The sequence below is a fragment of the Triticum urartu genome, chromosome 3A (genome assembly GCF_056163025.1).
Source record: "Triticum urartu cultivar PI428250 chromosome 3A, HENAU_Tu73, whole genome shotgun sequence".
NCBI classification, from domain to species: domain Eukaryota; kingdom Viridiplantae; phylum Streptophyta; class Magnoliopsida; order Poales; family Poaceae; genus Triticum; species Triticum urartu.
In genome coordinates, this window is record NC_141875.1 from 218,760,625 (window position 1) to 218,787,014 (window position 26,390).

Genomic DNA, 26,390 nt, shown 5'->3' on the forward strand with positions numbered 1-26,390 from the left:
GCCACCTAGCCTCTTTTTTCCTTGGGTTAGGCCAGCCCAAGGGTCATCTTATGTTAACCCCCCCGGGCCAGTGCTCCTCTGAGTGTTGGTCCAACCCAGAGCACCGTGCAGGGCCATCCCTTGGCAACTTGGGTTACGTCGGCTCCTGTACGCTTAGCTTATCCGGTGTGCCCTGAGAACGAGATATGTGCAGCTCCTATCGGGATTTGTCGGCACGGCGGGTGGTCTTGCTGGACTTGTTTTACCATTGTCGAGGATGTCTTGTAGTACCGGGATACCGAGTCTGATCGGAATGTCTTGGGAGGAGGTCTATTCCTTCGTTGACCGTGAGAGCTTCTCATGGGCTAAGTTAGGACACCCCTGCAGGGATTTGAACTTTCGAAAGCCGTGCTCGCGGTTATGGGCAGATGGGAATTTGTTAATGTCCGGTTCTAGATAACTTGAACCTTAACTTAATTAAAATGAATCAACTGCGTGTGTAACCGTGATGGTCTCTTTCCGGCGGAGTCCGGGAAGTGAACACGGTGTTGGAGTTATGCTTGACGTAGGTTGTTCTAGGATCACTTCTTGATCATACTTTTATCGATCGTGCTTTGCCTTCTTGTCTCGCTCTCATTTGCGTATGTCAGCCACCATATATGCTACTCGCTTGCTGCAGCTCCACCTCATACCTTTTACCTTACCCATAAGCTTAAATAGTCTCGATCGCGAGGGTGCGAGATTGCTGAGTCCCCGTGACTCACAATTACTTCCAAACCAGCTTGCAGGTGCCGTTGAACCGTGCAGATGACGCAACCAAGCTCACAGAGGAGCTCGATGAAGATCTTGTCCTTTGTGTTGTTTCGTTCTAGTTGATCAGTAGTGGAGCCCAGTTGGGGTCGATCAGGGACCGTGTCGCATTTGGGGTTCTTCTTTTATTTTGGTTCCATAGTCGGACCTTGATTGTATTTGGATGATGTAATGCTTTATTCATGTAATTGTGTGAAGTGGCGATTGTAAGCCAACTATGTATCTCTTTCCCTTATGTATTACATGGGCTGTGTGATGATTACCTCACTTGCGACATTGCTTTCAATGCGGTTATGCCTCTAAGTCGTGCTTCGACATGTGGGAGATATAGCCGCATCGAGGGCGTTACAAGTTGGTAATCAGAGCCTTCCCCGACCTTAGGAGCCCCATTGCTTGATCGTTTTTAGCAGCCGAGTTGTGTCTAGAAAAATGTTTGAAGTCATTTAGGAATTATATATCGGAGAGTTTAGGAATTCTTTTTACTCCCCAGTCTCCTCATCGCTCTGGTAAGGCATCCTGACATAGAGTTTTGACTCTTCTCTTCTCAAATTTCACTAAAGAAAATTTTAGGATCACGCGGGTATCTTGGAATCGTTCCGATGGTTTTATGATGAGAACATTGTTTTGGTGCCTCCTGTCAGGGGTTTTGTGGAAGTGTCTCGGGGAGTTGATCTCTGAGGTGTTGTCGTCTTAATTTTATCGTTGCAGTTCTGGAATACCTGAGTTTACTTTCGCCGACATCGAAAATCTCTTTTATGCAGTTCGTTGGTGAGATAACCTAGACGCCACCCAGTACTGGGGAGGGAGTTCGGGAGTATTGCCATAACTCGTATAACGGATGCTTTTCGAAGGTTGAGGTAGATGATTTCCGAAGGTTTCTTGGTTATGTGTTGAAGGATGGATACAGCTGGATGTAGGATTTGCTAGTTTTGGGTGAGATATTATGCTTCACCTGTATCCCCAACACCTGATTGCATAACCAGAAAATTTCAGGAGTTTCATAGGTGGGAATTCAAGTAGCTCTTAGAATATCTTCCCGACAGATGTATGATATGAAATTGGGGTTCGACGTCTAGTGGTCCGCCTATTTACGGTCGGTTTTACAGTGGTCTCGTTGTGTCTTAAAGAGTCCTTGGCTATGCCGACTCGGGGACGCTTCGTATGTCATGTGCACTGCCTTGTACATGATGGTGCTGTACGATCGAGCCCGTGTAGGCCCCACCACGAAAACTTCGGACGAAATCTCTATCATATGTTTGTTCCGGCTTATTCTGCAAGCCAATCCTTTGTTTCGTTTTCAGTTGTGGTATTCGAGTTGCTTCGAAGTCAAATGTTGATTCCATACCTTCTTTAAACGGTGTTCTCATACTCCTATGTGAATACCAATCCTTCATGATAATCGAGATTGTCATGCCAATTTCTTTTCAACCGGTGTGTCTCTCTTCAAGTGGATCTGATCACTTCAACATTCGCAAGATCATTTATCAGTTCAGCTCAACGGTATTTTTGTCATCCATCTCCAAGTTGCCTTTGTTTTTCCCGCCAACCCACCCTTTTTCCTCAAGGACTCATATTTCTTAATCAAGTATTCATCTTATTGATTCGAGGCCTCTTCATTCCTTTTCCGTCAATGTTCTTATCCGGTGATTCTTAGGAAGATTCTAATGGAGCTTCAAGTTCGTTACTCTTCACTCGTTTTCTTCTCCGGTGGAACCAATTCAAGCTTTCGATGTTGATCATATTCTTTTTCGTATTTCAATGTTTTCTCATGCTGGTGCAATTCTTAATCGTTCACCTCTCACTATTCTATTGTCCCGGAGTGCTCAAGATATCTCAGAAGGATCGTGTTTTTTCATTCAAGATCAGTTAGATCTATTTTGAGGTTGTTATCTCATTCAAGTCATTTAATTCAACCGGTGCAACCTCTCTTTCACATCTTTCAACGGTGTTTCTTTTGAGTGGGCCCTAACCCACAGGTCTTTTCCCAGGATCTTACCTGACTCTTCTAATCTTTCCGGAGTTATTCTGTAATTCTTTTCCAAGTTTGACGTAAGAATGAATTGTCATCAGTCAAATGTCTTTCTCCAAGATCTTTCAAAATTCTTTTCATCGTTGGCTCAACCTTTTCCATTCTTCATTCTGGAGGGCCTCAAAAATTCTCACTGGTGGTAATCGTCGTCATTCTCAGATTTTGAAGACCGAAGAAGAGTTTCTCGTAAATCTTGCTCCATTCTCTTCAAGATTCGCGATTCTAGCTTGTTGCCATCCTCTCATAATTATTTCGATTGTGGAAATTCTTTTCACCCATCCGGAGCAATTCAAGATTCTTTTCAGTTTGTTCTCCGGAGCCCATCATCTCATAATTATTCATTACCCAGCTTTCAGTTATCGTTCTCCAATCTTACCGGTGCTTCATTCAAGTGATCTCTAATCAGTTTGTGATCCCTTCGTTCTCATGTATCTAAATCCTCTCAAGCATCTTCGTTCATTTGCTAATTCTTCCCGGTGTTTCTTTATCTTTTCTTCATCCATTTTAAATTCTTACGGTGCTTCTTCCAAGATTCTTCTTCCTTCGTTTATCATATCAATGCATTCGTGCTTTCCAAATTCTACCGGTGGATCGTTGAAGACCTTCTCAAGTTGAGCTATATCCATCTTCATCCTTGCTACGAGAATAAGTAGTATGCCAAATCCGTGGATTGTCATCAATTTAAATTGGTGAAGGATAAGCATAACATAATTCTTATTCTTGTTCATCCAAGTGATTAATTCCTTATTCCGAAGGTTCATTGAAAAATTCTCGGTTTCTTTGTTTCATCTTCTATTTTTCCCGGAGTTCCAACCTTTTTCAATTACTTCACCACGGAGATTCATTTAAATCGGTACAAGGATTCACCTTGTGTTTTCAACTTCTCTTTCCTTCCGTTTGTTCATTCTTTCGTTTACCGGAGTTCTTCATGGAGGTTCTACATGATGGTTCATAAAGGATTTAATTCCTTTCCGAAGTGTTCATCAAGATTCTTTTCAGAGGAGTTCAAGCTTTATTCATCATTGCAATCCGGTGTGCTATTCTGTCTACCGTATCATTGGAGGTGGTATTATGTCATTCTTGATAATTTCTTTCGTGTTTCATGATTCGCAAGTTGTCAGGAATGAGATATTTTAAATCCATCAATCTCGTCATTTGAGTTATCTTGGGTAATATTTTCACCAAAAGCCTTCCCTAAGGATTGTTGCTATTATGGTGCTCATAAATGACTCAAGTTCGTTTATCCTCCTGGTGAAATAGCTTCTCGTTTCCTTGTAATATAAATCCAATCAAATTTTTTCCGTGAGTGGCAGGTTGTCACCTCATAATTTGAGATGTACTCCATAAGACCATATCAAGCTTATTCTTTTCATTATTGGCTTTCCAATAACTCCGTTCAACCCTTCTCCTAAAGGTGCCTTTTCTAGCTCTTTTGTGGCAGAAGTTGACATTTTTCTTCTCCGTTCCCCTATTTCAATTATCTATCTTCTGTTCTTTTGTTCCGGAGGCATTGTCATGTTGCGCTTTTCAACCCATCATCTCGTTTTTGTCAAAGACCATGTTCTTTTCGTGCTTATCCATTTAACCGGAGTGTTGTGCCTTTTTGCTCAAGTTCTTTTCGCCTTATCAAGCCTTGCATCTCCTTTCAACCGGAGTGCTGCCTGAATTTGTTCTTCCTTGTTCCTCTTTTCTAACGGAGTGTTTTCAAGTTCGTTCACCTCTGTTGTATTCTTTTCTCGAAATGACTTAACCTTTTCAAGGTTCTTTGGTCTCACTCGTTGTCAAAGGAGCAACTTAGTTTTACCTCTTCTCTTTCTTTTCCGTTTTCCCCGGTGCCATTCTACATCTCGGGACGAGATCCTCTCGTAGTGGTGGAGTGTTGTAATGCCCCAAGACCGGAGCTTCAGATGCCTTCCAGGGTTTTCGGGTTTCTTCATGTGTTTCTTTTGTTCCGTTGCATTTCATCATTTCATCATGTGCATTGCATCATGTCATCATGCCATCATGTCATTTCTTTTCTTAACTCAACTAAATAAATGGCATGGATCTTTGATCCATTTAAACTGAGGGAATTCACATGGTGATTCTCTTTACAACATATCCTCTCGATATTTAGAGAGCTATAGTCAATATTCCAATTATGTGGAATTACCTTAACACACTTGCAAAATATTTCCCCATGCCTTCGTCCCATGCCTCATCTCCTTCTCTTTTCCTTCTATTTCCTGTCTTTTGCTAGTCCCGTTTTCCCTTCTCTATTAATGTTCATTCTTTTCCTATAAATTCTAGACCGTGCCAGGACCACCTCCTCCAATTTTCAGATCCTTTGGACTTTTTTTGGTTGGATTCAAAAATGGCTCAAGTTGAATCTAATTCAAACTTGAATTATTTTTCTATCTCTAAAATATCGCCAAACCATTTTATTATATTTGTGCAAAGTTCCGGCGCTCCAAGAATATTTTATTTTTCTGAAATATTCTTTCCCCAACCCTCTCTTTATTTTTTTCTTCTCTCTATTTGTTTTCCTGTTAAAGCAAATTAGAGGGATAAAGAAGAGAGCAGAGCCCAGCGGTCAGGCGGCCTGCTTTCCCGTGGCCCATTTGGACAAGGCCTCCCACGCCCGGCCCAACCTTCCCCGCAGCCAGTGGCCCAAGGCCCAGCCGCGCCCCCGCTGTAACCCTATCATTCCCTGCTCGTTCCCTTCTTTCCCCATCGACCTCTCCCTCCTGCGCCGCCTCCACACATATCTCTAGAGAGAGGAGCAGAGCCCTCGGCTCGATCCAGATCCTCTCGACCCCTTTTCCTCCCGATCCCACGCAACCCCCATCGCCAGCTCCTCCCGCGAACGCCGCCGAGCGCTGCCCCTTGGCCGCCGCGCAACCTCGCCTTCCTCCCAGCACCACGAGACTGCTCCGCCGCCTCCTCACCTCCCATGCCGCTGCTGCGCCGGCCAGCGACCGCCACTGCCGGAGCTACTCCTTCCTCTGCACGCTACCCCGGAGCCGCGCCGGTCTTCCCGTCCCCGCTCGCGCCAGGAGCCCGAGTCATTCGCGCCGCGTCTCTCATGGCCTCGCAGCTCGACCTCCTGTCCTGCGCCCAGAGCACCATCCTCTTCGTCGCCTCCCCGCCATGGCACCCTGTAGAAGAGCACCACGGCAACCATCACCTGCGCCTCCCCGAGCAGGAACTCCTCCTTCCCTGCACCCGTGCTTCGCTGACCGGAGGCGTCGTCCTCGACCGTCGCCAGCACCACTGCCCCGCTTGCGTCCTCGACCTCCTCCCTCCATGCGCTGTCAAGTTTCGGGAGCCGCCGCTGTTTTGCTTTTGCTGCTGCATCTCCGGCCGTCTACAGGCGACCACGCCCGGTGTCTGCGATGCCTGCTGCTGCCGTTGTTTTCTTTCCCTTTCAACGAACGAGCAGCGCCTTCAGGGGTTTTCGCCAAGTTCTTTTCCATAGGCCTCTCCAAGACCAGGATGCGCCAAGTCCTGTTTGTGGATTTCGTCAAGTTCGAGCTTCGTTGAACGAGGGCTTTTGCCTTACTCACTCTGGGACGCGACAAGTTCCTCTTCGAAAAAAACGTTTATATGATGATCTGACAAGTACCACGACGCTCAAAGACCTCGGATTCATCAAGTTCCCACGACGACGAGTGTGACCCTTCGGATGCGCCGAGTTCGTCTACACGAAAATGCCAAGTACCACTCATGTCGGCAAGAACCGCAAGTCGGACCCCGAACGATTGACGTCTCGTGGATCGTGTACAACTACCGTCGCTCCGAAGACGTTGGAGTCATCAAGTACCTCTCCGAACGAACGTGAACGACTACTCCCAGTACCGTCGTTGTGAGAACGCCTACTTTCCTCTACGAACTTGTTCCGTTCCGATAATGCACCCTTCGAAGGTATAACCGCCGAGACGATGACTCGTGGACCGAATGCATATGTTGTATGAAATGCTCGTGTTTGCTCCGTGTCGGAGTTGTTCGGTGCATGTTGCCCCTCTTTTGCCTTGCCACTGACATGTGAGAACCCCGTAATCGGGTCACCCCACCATCCTGGCATGACACGCTCCCGTCACTTCCTTTTGCACCGGTATCCCCGTGGGCTACCGGATAACCGATATGTTGTCGTGGCATCATTTTCGGATTCGTCGTTGTGGCACCCTTTTCCTTTCCACCACGATATCAAATGCTTCATAATAATGCTCTTGTCAAGTTTTAATAAAAAAAATTGCATAAACTTGTTCATGTCATCTGCATCATGATAACAACAATTAAAATGTTTAAATTGTTGTTGCATTAAATTACTAAGGCATATGGGGATTTACAGGATTTGTTATTTGTTATGTCCGGCCCCATATAAATTGTTTAGATGATATAGTTTTGTTATGCTTCACCTCTTGCCATGTTTAAACAACATTTAATATTGTTGAGTACCTAACGAGAGAGAACTAAATAAGTCATGTGGTGTTTCGTCAATATGCAACGGAGTTGCATGTTGAGCTCCACTTAATTTGTAGGATTGTTTGTGCATTTTGCCATGCCATGCTTCATTAAACCGGACATGCATCATACTTGTTTGTGCATCGTGCCATGCTTATGTGATGTTTGTTCACCATGATTGTTTGCTTCTTTCCGGTGTTGCTTCTTCGGGTTGGTTCCGATAACGTCGTGTTGTGAGGATTCGTTCGACTACGTCCGTTTGTCTTCTTCATGGACTCGTTCTTCTTCCATGCGGGATTCCAGGCAAGATGATCATACCCTCGAAATCACTTCTATCTTTGCTTGCTTAGTTGCTTGCTCTTTTGCTATGCCTATGCTGCGATACCTACCACTTGCTTATCATGCCTCCCATATTGTTGAACCAAGCCTCAAACCCACCTTGTCCTAGCAAACCGTTGTTTGGCTATGTTACCGCTTTGCTCAGCCCCTCTTATAGCGTTGTTAGTTGCAGGTGAAGATTGAAGTTTGTTCCTTGTTAGAACATGGAGATGTTGGTCCTTGTTGGGACATGTTTACTTGTTGGGATATCACAATATATCTTATTTAATTAATGCATCTATATACTTGGTAAAGGGTGGAAGGCTCGGCCTTATGCCTAGTGTTTTGTTCCACTCTTGCCGCCCTAGTTTCCGTCATATCGGTGTTATGTTCCCGGATTTTGCGTTCCTTACGCGGTTGGGTTATAATGGAAACCCCTTGACAGTTCGCTTTGAATAAAACTCCTCCAGCAAGGCCCAACCTTGGTTTTACCATTTGCCACCTAGCCTCTTTTTCCCTTGGGTTAGGCCAGCCCAAGGGTCATCTTATTTTAACCCCCCCGGGCCAGTGCTCCTCTGAGTGTTGGTCCAACCCAGAGCACCGTGCAGGGCCATCCCTTGGCAACTTGGGTTAAGTCGGCTCCTGTACGCTTAGCTTATCCGGTGTGCCCTGAGAACGAGATATGTGCAGCTCCTATCGGGATTTGTCGGCACGGCGGGTGGTCTTGCTGGACTTGTTTTACCATTGTCGAGGATGTCTTGTAGTACTGGGATACCGAGTCTGATCGGAATGTCTTGGGAGGAGGTCTATTCCTTCGTTGACCGTGAGAGCTTGTCATGGACTAAGTTGGGACACCCCTGCAGGGATTTGAACTTTCGAAAGCCGTGCCCGTGGTTTTGGGCAGATGAGAATTTGTTAATGTCCGGTTGTAGATAACTTGAACCTTAACTTAATTAAAATGAATCAACTGCGTGTGTAACCGTGATGGTCTCTTTCCGGCGGAGTCCGGGAAGTGAACACGGTGTTGGAGTTATGCTTGATGTAGGTTGTTCTAGGATCACTTCTTGATCATACTTTTATCGACCGTGCTTTGCCTTCTTGTCTCGCTCTCATTTGCGTATGTCAGCCACCATATATGCTAGTCGCTTGCTGCAGCTCCACCTCATACCTTTTACCTTACCCATAAGCTTAAATAGTCTCGATCGCGAGGGTGCGAGATTGCTGAGTCCCCGTGACTGACAGATACTTCCAAACCAGCTTGCAGGTGCCGTTGAACCGTGCAGATGACGCAACCAAGCTCACAGAGGAGCTCGATGAAGATCTTGTCCTTTGTGTTGTTTCGTTCTAGTTGATCAGTAGTGGAGCCCAGTTGGGGTCGATCGGGGACCGTGTCGCATTTGGGGTTCTTCTTTTATTTTGGTTCCGTAGTCGGACCTTGATTGTATTTGGATGATGTAATGCTTTATTCATGTAATTGTGTGAAGTGGCGATTGTAAGCCAACTATGTATCTCTTTCCCTTATGTATTACATGGGTTATGTGATGATTACCTCACTTGTGACATTGCTTTCAATGCGGTTATGCCTCTAAGTCGTGCTTCGACACGTGGGAGATATAGCCGCATCGAGGGCGTTACAAGCATCACCGGTGCTCCCTCTAACTTGGCACTGTTATATGTGGTTGCATGTTATGTGTGATGTCTAGCTTGTATTGCTTCTAATTTTGTTGAATTCCATCTGCTTACTTTACACATTATACTTGAGTAAGACACGTGTTCCTGTTTCTAGAACATACAATATCTGTCTATCACACCATGTTCTTACATCATATCACTACTATTGTGTAACCTGCAACAATCACTTATCATAAGAAATGTTTGACTTCGGAGTGTGATATAGGTTACATATCACATTCTTTTCTAGCTTGTACTACTAATTTGTTGAAATGGCACTTATGACGAGACAATTTTAACTTGATAGAGTGATATTCGTTGCATCTTTCATATGGTGTCTAGCTTTCATTGCTTCTAATTTGTTGAAATGCCTTCTTGTAAGTGCATCTAGTGCCACCCCTAGTTGGTTTTGGAGTATTGACGACAAACCTAGTTGAGGGACTAATGTGTTTGTGAGAATTGCAGGATAACACAGGTAGAAGTCCCCATTGATTCGGTTTTCCTACCAGAGATGACCCCTAAAAATGTATGAAGACATTGAAGTCAAAGGTGGTAAGTGAAGACATTCACCTTGAAGACTATGACAAGAGAAGACATCGCATGAAGACTATGGAGCGCGAAGACTTAGATCTTTCGTAGTTCTTTTTCTTCTTTGTTGAGTCATAGAAACCACCATACTGTTAAGTGGGGGTCCAAGAAAACCAGTCAGAATGACTGAAGTGATGCTTAACCAAAATCCTATGTCTTCGAGTGAAGACTATGAGAGCGAATCTTGTTCAGAGTTGGACAAGTCAGCTTTGCTTGTAGCCCAAGTAAAGTTGCCGTGTGTGTTTGAAATCTGACCGTTGGAACACGTGTCAGTTCCTTAGTGACCCAGGGTCATTTCGGACAAATCAGGTCAGGTTGCCTAGTGGCTATAAATAGCCCACCCCCTACAACCATAAACGATTGGCTGCTCAGAGTTAAACTACGACTTTTGTCGTTTGAGAGCAACCCACCTCGAAGCCTGTGAGAGAATTCCTTGAGAGGATAAAGCCCTAACCACCCAGAGCCAAAGAGTGTTAGGCATCACTTAAGTCTTCTTGTCTGTGTGATCTGAAGACTTATTACACTTGAGTACTGTGAATCCTCCAGCTGGTTAGGCGTCGTGTTCTGAGCATCCAAGAGTCATTGTGGATCGCCAGTGAACGAAGTCTGTGAAGGTTTGGAAGTCTACCTTGAAGACTTACCAGAGTGATTGGGCAAGGTCTGTTTGACCTTAGCTCAAGGGGAATACGGAGAGGACTAAGTGTTTTGAGCTGTGTGCTCAGGACTAAGTGTCCAGGACTGAGTGTCCTCAGGTTTAAATACCTATCCGTCCTAACCAGACGTACAGTTGTCACAGCAACTGGAACTAGTCCAACAAATCATTGTCTTCAACGAGTCACTGGTTTCATCCTTCCATTCCCTTACTTACTGTTGGTTCTTGTGAAGTCATTGTACGATAGCATCATCATTTGACTTCACTAAGTGATTACATGTACTGATTGGCTTCTTAACATCCTCCTACCTGATCCTTACTACCTAGCTGCTATTTGTCATTGTGCTTTCACTTCATTGAATACATGACTATGGTTTGCCTAGTGTAGTCTACCTTCCGCTGCATGATAATAGGTTTATTTCTATCGTTTGTCTTCGAAACTCACATGTTTTGAAGACTTTCATAAAAATCGCCTATTCACCCCCCTCTAGTCGATCACTAGCACTTTCAATTGGTATCAGAGCAAGGTACTCCCTTGTTCTGTGTGATTCGGTTTAACCACCTGGAGTTTTAGCTATGTCGACTGCAGGGATAATTAAAATCTCCGCTGCGTGCCCCGTCTTCGATGGAACTGAATATCCCTACTGGAAGAATAAGATGCGCATGCATCTTGAAGCCATTGATGTCGACCTATGGTATGTCGTCAAGAACGGCGTTCCCAAGGCTGGAGAAGGTGTCACTGCCGCTGATGTCAAGAAGTTCGTTCAACTGGACTCTACTGCCAAGAATATCATCTGTGGTCATCTGACCAAAGGACAATATGGCCGCGTTAGTGCTTTGGAAACATCTAAGCTAGTTTGGGACTGGCTATCCAAGGTCAACGAAGGCGTCTCAACCCAGAGAGATTAGAGAATCAGTGTCCTTCACAACCTCTTCAACCGCTTCAAGAGAAATGACAATGAGAATGTCCAGCTCATGTTCGATCGACTCACTGACATCACAAATGAGCTTCAAGCCCTCGGCGCTACTGAGATCACCAAGCATGAAGTCGTCAAGACACTCCTGAGATCACTTGACAGCTCGTTTGACACCCTAGCCCTGATGATTCAAGAACGTCCTGATTTCAAGACACTCGATCCGTCTGACATACTTGAAAGGCTCAACACACACGAGTTTTAGCTTTCTGAGAAAAGAGACATCTACGGTCCCAACTATGGGCGAACTCGTGCCTTGAAGGCAAAGGCTGTCTCCTCATCTGAAGAAGAGTCTGACAGCAGTTCTGATGATCCTGAAGACATTGGAAGGGAGCTTGCTATGCTTGTGAAGAAGTTCCAAAAATTCACCAAGAAGAAAGGCTTCCGAAAGTATTCACGATCAAGCTCAAGGAATGATGAAGCTTATGCTCATGACTACAAGAAGAGAACATGTCACAAGTGCAAGAAACCTGGCCACTACATCTCTGAGTGTCCACAGTGGGACAATGAGAACAACAAGAAGAAGAAGAGCAAGGAGTATGACTCTGACGACAAGAAGAAGAAGAAATACTCAAAATCTTCTTCCAAGTCTTCCTCCAAGTCTTCATCACACAAGAAGAGCTCATCTGGCAAGGCACGTGCGTTTGTTGGCAAGGAAATGGACTCTGAGGATGAGTCCGCATCTGAGGAGGCGGAGGTGGAGTCTGAGGAGGAGTCCGATTCTGGCATTGCAAGTCTGGCTACAGCATACATTGCCAAGTCCATCTTCAACACTGTAGAAAATGACTTCATCATCGACACCGATGAAAATGACAAGGACTACTCCGCTCCTTCCTACTACTTCATGGCACGTGGTGCCAAGGTAAACACACGCACTACTCACTGTCAAACATCTAGTGACAATGACTCTGATTGTGTTTCCAAACCCAGCTACAAAACACTTTCTAAAATTGCAACCGAACAACAGAAAACCATGGAACACATTCAAAAACTGTTAGACAAAAGCGATGATCTGTTAGACGCTGAAATGACTCGATCTCAGTCCTTAATTGAAGACATAAAAAATCTTCACGTTAAGTATGAGGAACTTGAAAGTTGTCATGAAACGCTCTCAACAGCTCATGAAAGGCTTTCCTATGATTATCTTCAAAAGAAGCAAGATCTTGAGAAATTGAGAGCGGCTCATTAAGATCTTCAAAAAGAAAACGAGTCACTTCGCGCCAAATAGATTAGTTCAGCTCAGGAAGGATTTGAACCACCATGTCTTAAATGTATTGAGCGTGATAACGCTACTTCTGTTGCTGAATGTTCTACTTCTGCTACTGTTGCAATATCTTCAACTGTTGATGTGGAAACTAACCCCTCTGCTGAGGACACCACTGCTATTGCTGATGAGAATGCTAGGTTGAAGACACTGCTTGAAACAGGGATGTACAAAAGTCTCAAAGGGCATCAGAGACTATGTGATGTCCTCAAAAGGCAGATCCTGAACCGAAACCCTAGGAAAGAGGGTGTTGGGTTCATAAGGAAAATGAATGCTGATGGCTCTTACTGGAAACCTGAGCAGTACCCCAAAACCACATGGGTTGCTGCAAAGGAACCTTCAGCAGATCCATCCACTCTATCTGGCTTCACTTGTACTAACCCCATTATTATTGATGAATCCTTTGATGCAAACTATAAACTGTTTAAGAATCAGACTGGTGAAGTGTTTACCAGGTATATTGGTACTAACTGCAGGAATGGACCGCCTATGAAGAAGATCTGGGTGCCGAAAAGGTGTTTGAAGAATCTTCCTGTGAATGTCATCATGACACCACATGTTAAGAAGACAAACCCCAGACCACGGGCCTCATACGGTCCAAAGGCTTCATACAGACAGAGGACTCACCTGAGTCACACTAACGCAAATGTTTTGCAGGGAAGCCATACTCAGGCCTATGAATATGAGCGCGGTTCATCAAACCGCCATGTTCATAAGACCAAGAACTATTCTGCTTATTCTTATAATACTATTGTCCACCTGCAAGACTTTTTGCTAGGGCTCCAAAGCCAAAGTTCTCAGATGCTGCACTTAGACTTATTGCTTTGAAGCCACCCCTGAAGATGTGGGTGGGTAAGAAAGCTTAACTCTCTTTTGCAGGAAAAGGTCTCCAGCCGAAAACCAAAATCGTCTGACACTATTGCTGGGGACCTTAAACATCTTGTAGGGCGCAAGATCAAATGCCCAAATGGTCCTACTATGTACTTTGTTTCTGAATCGCTTGCAACTTGCCCTATCAGTCCTAATCTTGATCTAAGCTTTAATAATCCACTAGTTCGTCAAATGTTTTTGCTTCACAATTCTCTTCGTGAAGCCTATCCCCCTAACTGCACTATAGGGTACGACACCAGCTGCTTCAGAATGGATTATTGATAGTGGGTGTACAAATCACATGACTGGCAAGCGAAGCCTTCTCATGGACTCAACTTTATGTCCATCAGACAAAAGTCACATCACATTTGCTGACACTGGTAAAAGCAAGGTATTGGGTCTAGGTAGAGTTGCAATCTCAAAGGATCAACACATGGATAAAGTCATGCTTGTTGAATCCCTTGGTTTCAACTTAATGTCTGTCTCAATGCTTTGTGATTTAAACATGATTGTGATGTTTGGAAAATATCATTGCCATGTACTAATGGAATCTGACAAGTCTGTAGTGTTTGAAGGGTATCGAAAAGATGATTTGTATGTTGTAGATTTCTCAGCAGGACCACAACTTGCAGTATGTCTTCTAGCAAAAGCTTCTGAATGCTGGCTCTGGCATCGAAGTCTAGGGCATGCTGGCATGAGGAACCTCCACACCCTTGCAAGGAAAAAGCATGGCATAGGCATCGAGGGCGTCAAGTTCAAGAAGGATCACTTATGCGGTGCCTGTGAAGCAGGAAAGATGACGAGGGCCAAGCATCCCTCGAAGATAATCATGACAATGACTCAACCCTTCGAACTGCTGCACATGGATCTTTTCGGTCCCACTCATTACTCAACTCTTACTACTACTGCTTGTCTCTATGGCTTTGTCATTGTTGATGATTATTGAAGATGTACTTGGGTGCATATAATCCTTTACAAGATTGAAGTGCAGGATGTCTTCAGACGCTTCGCCAATTGAGCAATGAACAACTATGGCGCCAAGATAAAGCACATCAGAAGTGACAATGGCACTGAATTCAAGAACACTGGCCTTGATACATATCTTGATACTTTGGGCATCACACATGAATTCTCAGCTCCGTACACACCACAGCAGAATGGCGTCGTCGAACGCAAGAACATAACACTTATTGAGATGGCTCGGACGATGCTTGATGAATACAAGACTCCAAGAAAATTCTGGCCTGAAGCCATTGACACTGCATGCCATATCATCAACCATGTTTATCTTCACAAGCTTCTGAACAAGACATCCTATGAACTCCTTACTGGCAAGAAGCCAAATGTCAGTTACTTCAGAGTATTTGGCGCCAAGTGCTGGATCAAGGATCCACATCACACTTCAAAATTTGCACCAAAAGCACATGAGGGTTTTATGCTTGGATATGGAAAGGATTCGCACTCCTACAGAGTCTTCAATCTCTTTCATTACAAAGTGGTTGAAACAGTGGATGTGTGGTTCGATGAAACTAACGGCTCACAAAGAGAGCAACTGCCAAATGTGCTAGATGAAGTTCCATCCAGTGAATCAATCAAACTTATGGGAACTGGAGAAATCATACCTTCTGAAGCTCAACCTGAAGAAGAACTTATCATCTCCGCACCTGATCAGCCTGAAGACAATCCCTCTAACAATGATAATGATCAGCAAGAGCAAAATCTTCGTCCTGTACATCCTCGTGTTGCAAATGAAGTGCAGATTGAGAGAATAATCGATAGCATCAATGCATCAGGTCCACTCACTCGTTCAAGGGCAACACAGCTAGCAAATTTTTGTGGGCACTTCGCATTCGTCTCAATAACAGAACCCAAGAAATTTGAAGAAGCCTTCAAGGAACCTGAATGGATTCAAGCTATGCAAGAAGAGCTTCAATAGTTTGAGATGAATAATGTATGGGAACTGGTTAAGCGTCCTGATCCTCGGAAGCACAATATAATAGGCACCAAATGGATATATCGCAACAAGCAAGATGAGCATGGTCAAGTTGTCAAAAACAAAGCTCGTCTCGTTTCTCAAGGATACACTCAAGTTGTAGGGATTGACTTCGATGAAACATTTGCTCCTGTGGCTAGACTTGAAGCCATACGCATATTGCTGGCCTATGTAAATCATCATAACATACTTCTGTATCAAATGGATGTGAAGAGCGCTTTTCTCAATGGCAAGATTGAAGAAGAAGTGTATGTCGCACAACCACCTGGCTTTGAAGATCCAAAACATCCTGACATGGTATACAAGCTCAACAAGGCACTGTATGGCCTCAAACAAGCCCCTCGGGCTTGGTATGACACACTCAAAGACTTCCTGAAGAGCAAAGGCTTCAAATCTGGTTCCCTCGACCCCACTCTCTTCACGAAGACATATGATGGTGAACTGTTTGTGTGCCAAATATATGTGGATGACATTATCTTCGGCTGCACCAATCAGAAATACAGTGAAGAGTTTGGATAAATGATGCAAGAGCAATATCAGATGTCCATGATGGGTGAGCTGAAGTTCTTCCTTGGTCTTCAAATACGTCAGCAACGCAACGACATCTTTATATCTCAAGAGAAGTATCTCAAAGATTGCCTGAAGAAGTTTGGTATGCAAGACTGCAAAGGCTTCACGACGCCAATGCCAGCCAAACATCATCTGGGTCCCGACGACAATGGTAAAGAGTTTGATCAAAAGGTATACCGCTCCATGATTGGTTCTTTACTTTATCTATGTGCATCTAGGCTAGATATTATGCTTAGTGTTTGCATGTGTGCTCGATTCCAAGCGGCACCAAAGGAATCGCATCACTTAGCTGTGAAGCGAATTCTTCGATATTTGGCTTACACCCCAACTCTAGGATTATGGTATCCAAAGGGCTTAGAGTTTGATCTGGTTGGATTCTCATATGCTGATTATGCTGGTGACAAGGTGGATCGCAAGTCTACATCAGGCACATGTCATTTTCTGGGACGATCACTTGTATGTTGGTCTTCAAAGAAGCAGAACTGTGTATCTCTCTCCACTGCTGAATCTGAATACATTGCTGCTGGATCTTGCTGCGCTCAGCTTCTGTGGATGAAGCAAACCCTCAAAGACTATGGCATTCATCTGAAGCAAGTGCCACTCTACCGCGACAACGAAAGCGCCATCAAGATTGCCAACAACCCAGTTCAGCACTCGAAGACAAAGCATATTGAAATTCGTCATCACTTTCTCAGAGATCATGTTGTGAAGGAAGATATTGATATCATACACGTCAACACTGAAGAGCAATTGGCAGATATCTTCACCAAGCCCTTGGATGAGAAGAGATTTTGCAAGTTACGGTGTGAGCTAAATATCTCGGAATCCTCAAATGTCCTGTGATCAGGCACACATCCTAACACTTATGCATATTGATGACTTAGATGTGCAACACACGAAGTAAAGTATATCTTCAATCAATGAAGACATACATTCTAAGTGTGAATACATTAATGTGGAATTTGACTTCGGAGCGCCACGATAATTGTGCGCCGTGTCTGGGTCTAATACTTCCTATACGGTGGGTAACACCACCACAAAATTCGTCTGTTTGAAGTGTTTTACCCATGGTGTTACATTTGCTGTGTTTTCACATTTGATTTGGCTTCAATCTCAACATGTCTTCATGATTATCTTCATTATGTTGATCATATATATATACTAGTGTTCTGTCCTCTACATCATTCACTTATAGCTATGTCTTCTTATTGAATCCTTTGAACTAAGTGAATGTGATCGGACCCTAACCTCTCTATGCTTTCTATCTCAAACTCTATCTCTCCAAATCATATGCATTCTATTGAAACTGTCGAATGTCTTCTCTGCGTCCTTGTCAGCAGAAGATACAGAGACAAACATTAAGTCTGTTTTCCATGCCAATTCCTTCACCTGAAACCCGGAGAAGTGGGAATGACCATCCGACAATCCAGGCGTGCGTGGGAACGTGGAACAACCTCCGATATGCTGCATGATGGCCACGTGTTCTTCAGATGTGAATCGCCAGGGGCACCTGTGTAATAATGCTGTGCCATCCCTGTGCCTATAAATACACGCCTCACCACAGTTATTATCCTCTCTTCCACTCTCGCACGAACCCTAGCGCCACCACTAGCCCTCGACGACGCCGGCGACGAAGCGCTTAGCTGCCACGACCTCTCCGACGCCATCTTCACGCCGGCCGTGGACATCGTCTTCTCCGCCGTCGCCGTAGGTGTCCTCCGTCGCCAAGTTAGGGCACGAAAGATCGAACTGCTCGGCCTCCTCTTCCACTCCGTCTAGCAGTTCCTTGTGTGGTAAATAAAACTTCCTTTTTACGGCCTCTTTGATCCTATAGATTCGTCACTTTCTACCACAAGCAGTTTCTGTTCACACAAGTTGGATCCACTTCATACTGCATCTCATATTATGCCTAGTATGTTCACCTATGCTTCACAAAGTAGTTAGATTCCTCACTTGTACTGATATGTGGATTCGTACAAATCTGGAACCAACTCCTTATCTATGAGTGAATGTCTTTGCACGATGAGGTCAATGTCTTCTAAACTGATTTATCTTCAAAATCTTCTGAGAATGCATATGACCTCTTCCCCTTTCCTCGCACCTTAATGCTGTCACAGGTACATGTCCATGGGAGAATCCCTTGGTTCTCATAGTCTGCATTCATTTGCAGAATTCTTACAGCATCACACAAATTCTCCCGAAGCCAGTTCCTGTTTGTCCAGCAAGCGAAAGCCCTTGAAGCCTTTGAACGTATTGAAGCCATTCAGTCTAAAGTTCATGGATGCAGAGAAATCAACAAGAAAGGGTGGCAGAAAGCGTCGAGGTGAAACATCAAGAGATCTGCCTGATGACCTCTCAGAACTGTACAAGACAGATCCAGAAGAGGATTACAATCAGCACAAGACACGAATCCAATGGATTCGACGATATTGGGCAGAACAGTGGTTCAAGTACAAGTTTGTAACAAAGGAATATGCTGAGAAGAATGCCATCAAGCGACCATGGGGAGACATCCTATACAAAAATCTTCAACCCAGGTCCAGAGATGAAGCCATTGAACAAGGCTTCTATCCCTGCATGGTCCGTGGACCACAGCCTGTGGATGCTGACCCATCGTCACTGCTCTGGTGTCGTGACGACAATCTGTTCAAGTGCAACTTCCAGTTTTCCCAGAATTCGGCGAAGCAGAACAAGAAGTCATTAGGACTAGACTTCAACCCTGGTCCCTCTGCTCCCCGTGCAGATGGCACCCGTGATGCCGAACCCAATGTCGTCGGTCCATTCTACAACCTGGATGGCCTCATCACTCACATCTCTGTTCAAGGTGCCAAAGTGGATCATTCTGATGATGATGCTGACACTGATGAAGCCCCAGCTCCTACTCCAAAGCCGCAGAGGCTAAAGCTGCCTAAAGCTTCAAAGCCTGCCTCAGCACCAAAAATCTCACGGGCGAAGCCACTGGCTACTGCACCTCCTGAAGACAGTGTGCAGTCTGAAGATCTGTCACGTATCTCCAAGCCCCCGAGAGTCAAGATGCCTCTGCCACACACCAGCCAAGAACTGACTGCTGCCGCCATTCTGTGCAATGATGCCATTGATCTGTCCAGTGATGAAGATCTTGCAGATGACGCTCTTGAGCAACTGATCAAGAGCAAAGAAGAAGCAGAAATCTTCAACAATTTGCCTCTTTTTGACATGGCAATCACCCACGACTTCATCGATGAGTGGTTTGACATGCCCAACCTCATCTTTGAAGATCTGCAACTTCCCATTGGCCTCAGTGTCGCTTTCCATGGCGCCATTGCTTCAGAGTTAGCTATAGCCCAACGCATCGTTGAACTGAAGCAGAAGATTGACTTTGAGAAAGCTCAGTTCAAGAAGCATATGGCCGAGCTCAGCGTGCAAGAGGTCAAGAACTTCAAGATCATGCTGCACGAGCTCAAAGAAGCCTTTCTCAAGAAGCGTGAAGAAGCTCAAGGTTCTCATGAGCGCATGAAGAACCTGGCTGACAAGTGTGTGCAAGCCTACAATGAGGCTGAGAAACGCAAGGCCCTTGGGTGCCCTGGCATTGACCCCAGGATGGCTGCAAAGCAGCAGAAGAAGAAGAAGAAGCCCGCTATGGCCGAACCCAACGCACCAAGGCAGGAAGGACATACCATTGTCTTCCCAACCAGCATAACTGGCTCGAAGCCAAAAGCCAGGTCTACCGCTTCAGAACTGAAGAAGATGAGGACTGCTGAGGCTGAAGCCAGAAAGAGGAAACATCCTGAAGCCTCTGCTGCTTCTCCCTCCAAGAAGAAGCGGAAGACCAAGAAGGAACGGGCTGCTCCCACAGAGCCCTTAATTGTTGAACCTATCTCCATAGTTTGCCCTGCCGCTGAACATCAAGAGCGTCAACTGACTGTCCATGAGCCTACTTTCACAGAGGCTCATGAAGCTGAAGACATACCAGCAGCTGATCCCACCACTGCTGAAGACATTGGTCACCATGACCATGTTGAAGATGATGTAGTACTTCCTCAGATCGAGCACCAACAAGTATCATCGCCTGTGCTTACGCACAACGAACTCATCAACATTGGTCGTCCTCTGACGCCAATTGCTCAGGATGCAACATGGGCTGATCACCCACAACAACAACAAGTCACACCACCCCGGCAAGAAGAAGAAGATGACTTTGAGGCCCAGCCAACTCCATCTCCAAAGGAGTCGCCTGCGTTACGCAGGCTTCGCAAAGGACCAAGGTCTCAAGTCTCCAAGTCTGAAGCTAAAACTGCTGAAGACATTCTGGCTACATCAGCCGATGACACCCAAGAAGAAGAACGTGTTCCTACTCCCCCAACTACTGAAGAAGCTATTCTCGAGGAGAATGTGTTTGTGCCCAACCCTCCAGCTGATCAAGTGGAGGTAGAAAATCTTGAGGCTGCCACCACCAACACCAATGAAGCCACTGACGTTGTCATGGCTCAAGCAAATGTGGAGCCTGCACCCACCCAAGAACCAGAAGTCAGCAAAGCCAATGATGCTACCGCTTCTGTTCCTGCGCCTGGTGCTGGTCCTCAGTTTGACTATCATATTGAGCATAGGCCTCAGGTACAGAAGCCCATGCCAAGGTTGCCCAGGTTTCCAGATCCTGCATCAGCACCTGGAACATTCAATGTCAACGGCTTCAAAGCAGACAACACCTTCTTCAATAGCTCCAAGAACCCCTACTCAAGGGAACGAATATCTTCTGATCGGTTCTGGAGCTATCCGCAGTGAAGCTATTACTCCTGCATTCTGTACAGTCAAGTTCGCATCTTCCCACATATGCGTCTTGACACCGAAGCAATAGATAGTCTGCCCTGTCTGGAAGAAGCTCTGGATTGCTTCAAAGAGGTTGGATTGTTGCCTTTCGTCACCGACCAAGAGCACTGGAACGAAGAGTTGCTGCTCCAATTTTATGCCACACTTCACATACGTGGTTACAACAGAGATCCGAAGACTTGGGTCCTGGAGTGGATGACAGGAAATGTTCATCACGAAGCCAAAGCCTTTGATATCATTGAGCTCACTAGTCTGCCCACTCCTGGAGATCTCTATGAACCTGGATGTCAACTTCACAGTGAAGCTATAGAGAGCATCTTTCACAAGCCTGAACCGAACATGAGTCAGATGCTCAGTATGATGAAGCCTTTGCCACAAGATGCTGCATATCCTAAGGAGTTCTTTGTTGAAGACCTTGAGTATCTGCCAAGGACTATCTATCACATCATAAGGCGAACTCTCTGGCCCATCAAAGGACATTCTCCACATGCAAAGCTGGAAGGTGCAATGAAGACTTTGGTCTTCTATATTCTTCATGGCAAATGCTTCAATGCACAAGACTTCTTCATCCGCCAACTTGCTGCATCAGGATCTGATCCTTTTGGCTTGAAGTTCTACGCTCCATGGATAATGCGGCTGGTTAAACTCCACTCAGCTATCTCATATCAGCCATCTGCTCACAATCATCGGATCTTTCTACCTGACGTGGACATGTCCGTTGAAGCCATTTATCCAGAGCCTGCCAAGGAACCTCTTAGTCTTCAGAATGCGGAGCATCAAAGTTTCACTCAGAACATTGAAGGAGTTGAAGCAGTCACTCATGTTTATCCTCTGGCTGGTACTACACGTGCACCTCATCGTGCTCTTACTGAAGCCACTGAAAGCACTATTTCCCAACGACCCAAGAAGCGATCTCGTGTTCTCAATGGCCGAGAGCTTCTGGTTGCTCTTCATCAGAAACAGGATAGGCATCATGACTGGCTGAAGTGCCAAATGCAAAGCCTCTTAGTGGATGTCAACCGCATTCGCAATCTTGCCACCAAGAATGCCTTTGTTGCCCATGAAACTTGTCGGCGTACATGGAAAGGGCTGACGCTGATGTGCTCTGAGGATGATCTTCAAGAGGATGGCTTCTCTGAACGTTTCAAGTTTGACTCCACACCTCCCCGAAGGGCTGTGCTGCGACGAACTCCATCTCTTGAAGACTCTGAGTTTTCTTCCTCTCCGGCAACTGTGAATGCTAGAGTAATTGAGGACGAAGATGATGCCACTTCACCGCCCCCTACTTCTGCACGCCTCGACACTGCCCCAAGTTCTTCTGCACCGCCGAACACCACGGACGACCCTGCTGCTTCACCTACTCTTCATGGGAACGAGTAGCTGCTCTATGTCTTCAAACCTTTTTGGTCCTCACTGACAAAAGGGGGAGAAGCATATGAGTTTGATAGTCTTGAAGCGGGTCCATATGGGCGGTTACTTTATGTTTTGCCTAGTGTTTACAACTCTCACTTTGATACATTTGGTTCTTTGAGTTGTAACACTTAAACTCGATGGTCGTCTGCTACTTATTTGCTATTTTGTGATGCGATGATAAATCCCGCATGTGTGACGATAAATTCCGCACTTAGATCATTTTGCAGACGTCCATTTTTCATTATGCATGTCATTATCTTCACATACCCTTCATGCATGATGAATTGTCATCATAAGTTGAAGAGGATCTCCACAAGTACAACCTGCCATGTGCATTTGCATTCCAAAAGCAAATTACTTATATGCACATCTTCAGGGGGAGCCCTTGCAACTTATGAAGACAATTCCTTATCCTTTACAATTTCACATATTATATTCCCCGTTGAAAACTTCAGCTAGTTTGTCATCAATCACCAAAAAGGGGGAGATTGTAAGTGCATCTAGTGCCACCCCTAGTTGGTTTTGGAGTATTGACGACAAACCTAGTTGAGGGACTAATGTGTTTGTGAGAATTGCAGGATAACATAGGTAGAAGTCCCCATTGATTCGGTTTTCCTACCAGAGATGACCCCTAAAAATGTATGAAGACATTGAAGTCAAAGGTGGTAAGTGAAGACATTCACCTTGAAGACTATGACAAGAGAAGACATCGCATGAAGACTATGGAGCGCGAAGACTTAGATCTTTCGTAGTTCCTTTTCTTCTTTGTTGAGTCATAGGAACCACCGTACTGTTAAGTGGGGTCCAAGAAAACTAGTCAGAATGACTGAAGTGATGCTTATCCAAAATCCTATGTCTTCGAGTGAAGACTATGAGAGCGAATCTTGTTCAGAGTTGGACAAGTCAGCTTTGCTTGTAGCCCAAGTAAAGTTGCCGTGTGTGTTTGAAATCTGACTGTTGGAACACGTGTCAGTTCCTTAGTGACCCAGGGTCATTTCGGACAAATCAGGTCGGGTTGCCTAGTGGCTATAAATAGCCCACCCCCTACAACCATAAACGGTTGGCTGCTCAGAGTTAAAGTACGGCTTTTGTCGTTTGAGAGCAACCCACCTCGAAGCCTTTGAGAGAGAATTCCTTGAGAGGATAAAGCCCTAACCACCCAGAGCCAAAGAGTGTTAGGCATCACTTAAGTCTTCTTGTCTGTGTGATCTGAAGACTTATTACACTTGAGGATTGTGAATCCTCCAGCCGGTTAGGCGTCGCGTTCTGAGCATCCAAGAGTCGTTGTGGATCGCCAGTGAACGAAGTCTGTGAAGGTTTGGAAGTCTACCTTGAAGACTTACCAGAGTGATTGGGCAAGGTCTGTGTGACCTTAGCTCAAGGGGAATACGGAGAGGACTAAGTGTTCTGAGCTGTGTGCTCAGGACTAAGTGTTCGGGACTGAGTGTCCTCAGGTTTAAATACCTATCCGCCCTAACTAGATGTACAGTTGTCACAGCAACTGGAACTGGTCCAACAAATCATTGTCTTCAACGAGTCACTGGTTTCATCCTTCCCTTCCCTTACTTACTGTTGGTTCTTGTGAAGTCATTGTACGATAGCATCACCATTTGACTTCACTAAGTGATTACATGTACTGATTGGCTTCTTAACATCTTCCTACATGATCCTGACTGCCTAGCTGCTATTTGTCATTGTGCTTTCACTTCATTGAATACATGACAATGGTTTGCCTAGTGTAGTCTACCTTCCGCTGCATGATAATAGGTTTATTTCTATCGTTTGTCTTCGAAACTCACATGTTTTGAAGACTTTCATAAAAATTGCCTATTCACCCCCCCTCTAGTCGATCACTAGCACTTTCACTTCTCCTTAGTTTACACATCATAAGCTGTGAATATGCAATGGCACTAATGACGAGAGACCTCTAACATGGTAGTGTGATGTTGTTTGCATCTTGCATATGATTTATTTCTTGTACTGCTTCACATTTGTTTAAACGCCATTTATGATGAGACACTGCTAACTTGGCAGAGCGATATTTGTAGCATCTTTCATACAGAGTCAGCCAAGTTAGTATCAGAGGCAGCGGTTGTTGTTAGGTGTCATGTACATATCCTCCCAACATGGATTCAGTACAGGAATGACAAAGACGAAACCCAGTTCAACACCTTCGTCGAGCATTTATCTATAAGTATGGTTATGTATGGAAACTAGTAATATTGTCTTGCTCTGTCCAATACTTTCTAGGTTGCTGATAATGAGACTCCCATAATTTTCAACAGATGAGGTTCAAGTTGGATAGCCAAGATGATGCAACCAGACAAGCTTGCACCCATGTTTTCAAGTCTGCTCTGCGACACTATCGGTATAACTTGAGGAAAACTCACTTTGAAGGCAAGGCTAACAGTGAACTTGCCCAAACATCTCCAGTGGAAAATATATCTAATGAAGACTGGAGAGGCCTCGTTAAACACTGGTCCGATCCGAAGTATCAGGTACATTATATATATGTCATCAGATCACATGTTGAAGTCCTATTTACGCATGTGCCATACAAATCTATCTTCTTGTAGGTGAACTGTTCAAAGAACAAGGCCAACCGTATGAAAGTGAAATTCCAACATACGACAGGATCTCATAGCTATATTGCACACTGCGAGGCTCTTGTAATTAGCTGCTGTTTCACTCTTTTCACTGTACCATATTATCAGATCTATATTGACTTGTTCCAAATGCAGAGGAAAGCCCGCAAGGACCAAAAAGTACCTGAACCAAATGCTGTGGAAATCTTCAAGGACTGTCACACCAGCATGAAGAAGGGCATGACTACACCAGTCAAAGCCGCTGTTGTAAGTCCTTAATCCTCATGCCTTTTAACTACTACTTACTCTGGCTTGTGCCTTGAACTGCATGGTTTGCAGCCAATGTCTATTACTCTTTTCAATTTTATACACAATTGTCTTAGCATATCATTGCACCTTACAAGGTTTAAAAGAGAGGAGTGATGTTCCTTTCATCTTGACCCGTAATCTAGTTCCGTGCTGGACTTGCCCACACAACGTTACAATTGCCTGTTTGTCTGTTCTCAGTTGTTTTGTGATATGAATGACGTCATACTATGCTTACCGTATTATAAACTTCGTCTCTTCATCCTTAGCCCTCAATACAATGTGAAGAAATAGACAATACATTAGCGATGGTACATGGTCATATGTTTGAAACCAGGTTTTATTATGTACTTTGCAATAAAATACAACTAATATTTTACATGGGTTCACCAGAATAAGTTCTGTACATAGACCAAAGCTATTTTGTTTGGTTTTGCTGCCTCCTTAATATCTTTTGTTCTAGTACTACTAATGTAAAACCTCAACTTTTCTGCGAGCTATGGAAAAAATGGTGGAATCGCCACCTTCTGAAGGTGGCGAGGCAACTATAACCACAATGTCAGCTCTTGCTGCAGTGGGTCAGTACCTGTCCACTAACAGTGCCAAAAGCACGTTCCTACGTAATACTGGGTTGGTTGTTAAGGCAATATCGTCCAAAATGCCTCATGATCAAGATATGCAAGCTCAAAGCAATGTTGTATCTGCGCTCCAGACACAAGTCCATTCCCTAACAGAGACCCTTTGTGAAACTAGGAGAAACATTGCTCAATGTCGTCAAGATATGCATGGTTTTGAAACCAAACTATCAAACATTTGCTATGTTGTTCAGGAGCCTAGGGGAAATGAAGGCGAGGGTTATGGTGCTCCATCGGACAATACAACATGAAAACGTAACAGTCAGGTCAAATGAATTGAGCTTCTGAACTTCTGGTGGTGCATTTATCTGCTAGACTGTTAAGTTTTATGCCAACCTTCCTTTTGTTATATAGTTGTAATTTGTTTTGGTGCGATACAAAATTTATTCTTAACGTGCAGCCACCGCCTGAAGAAAACAGCAAGCCATTTTTGTATAGTGTAGGGTGTTCCCTATATTTGCATTGGTGGCGATCTTTGATGCCG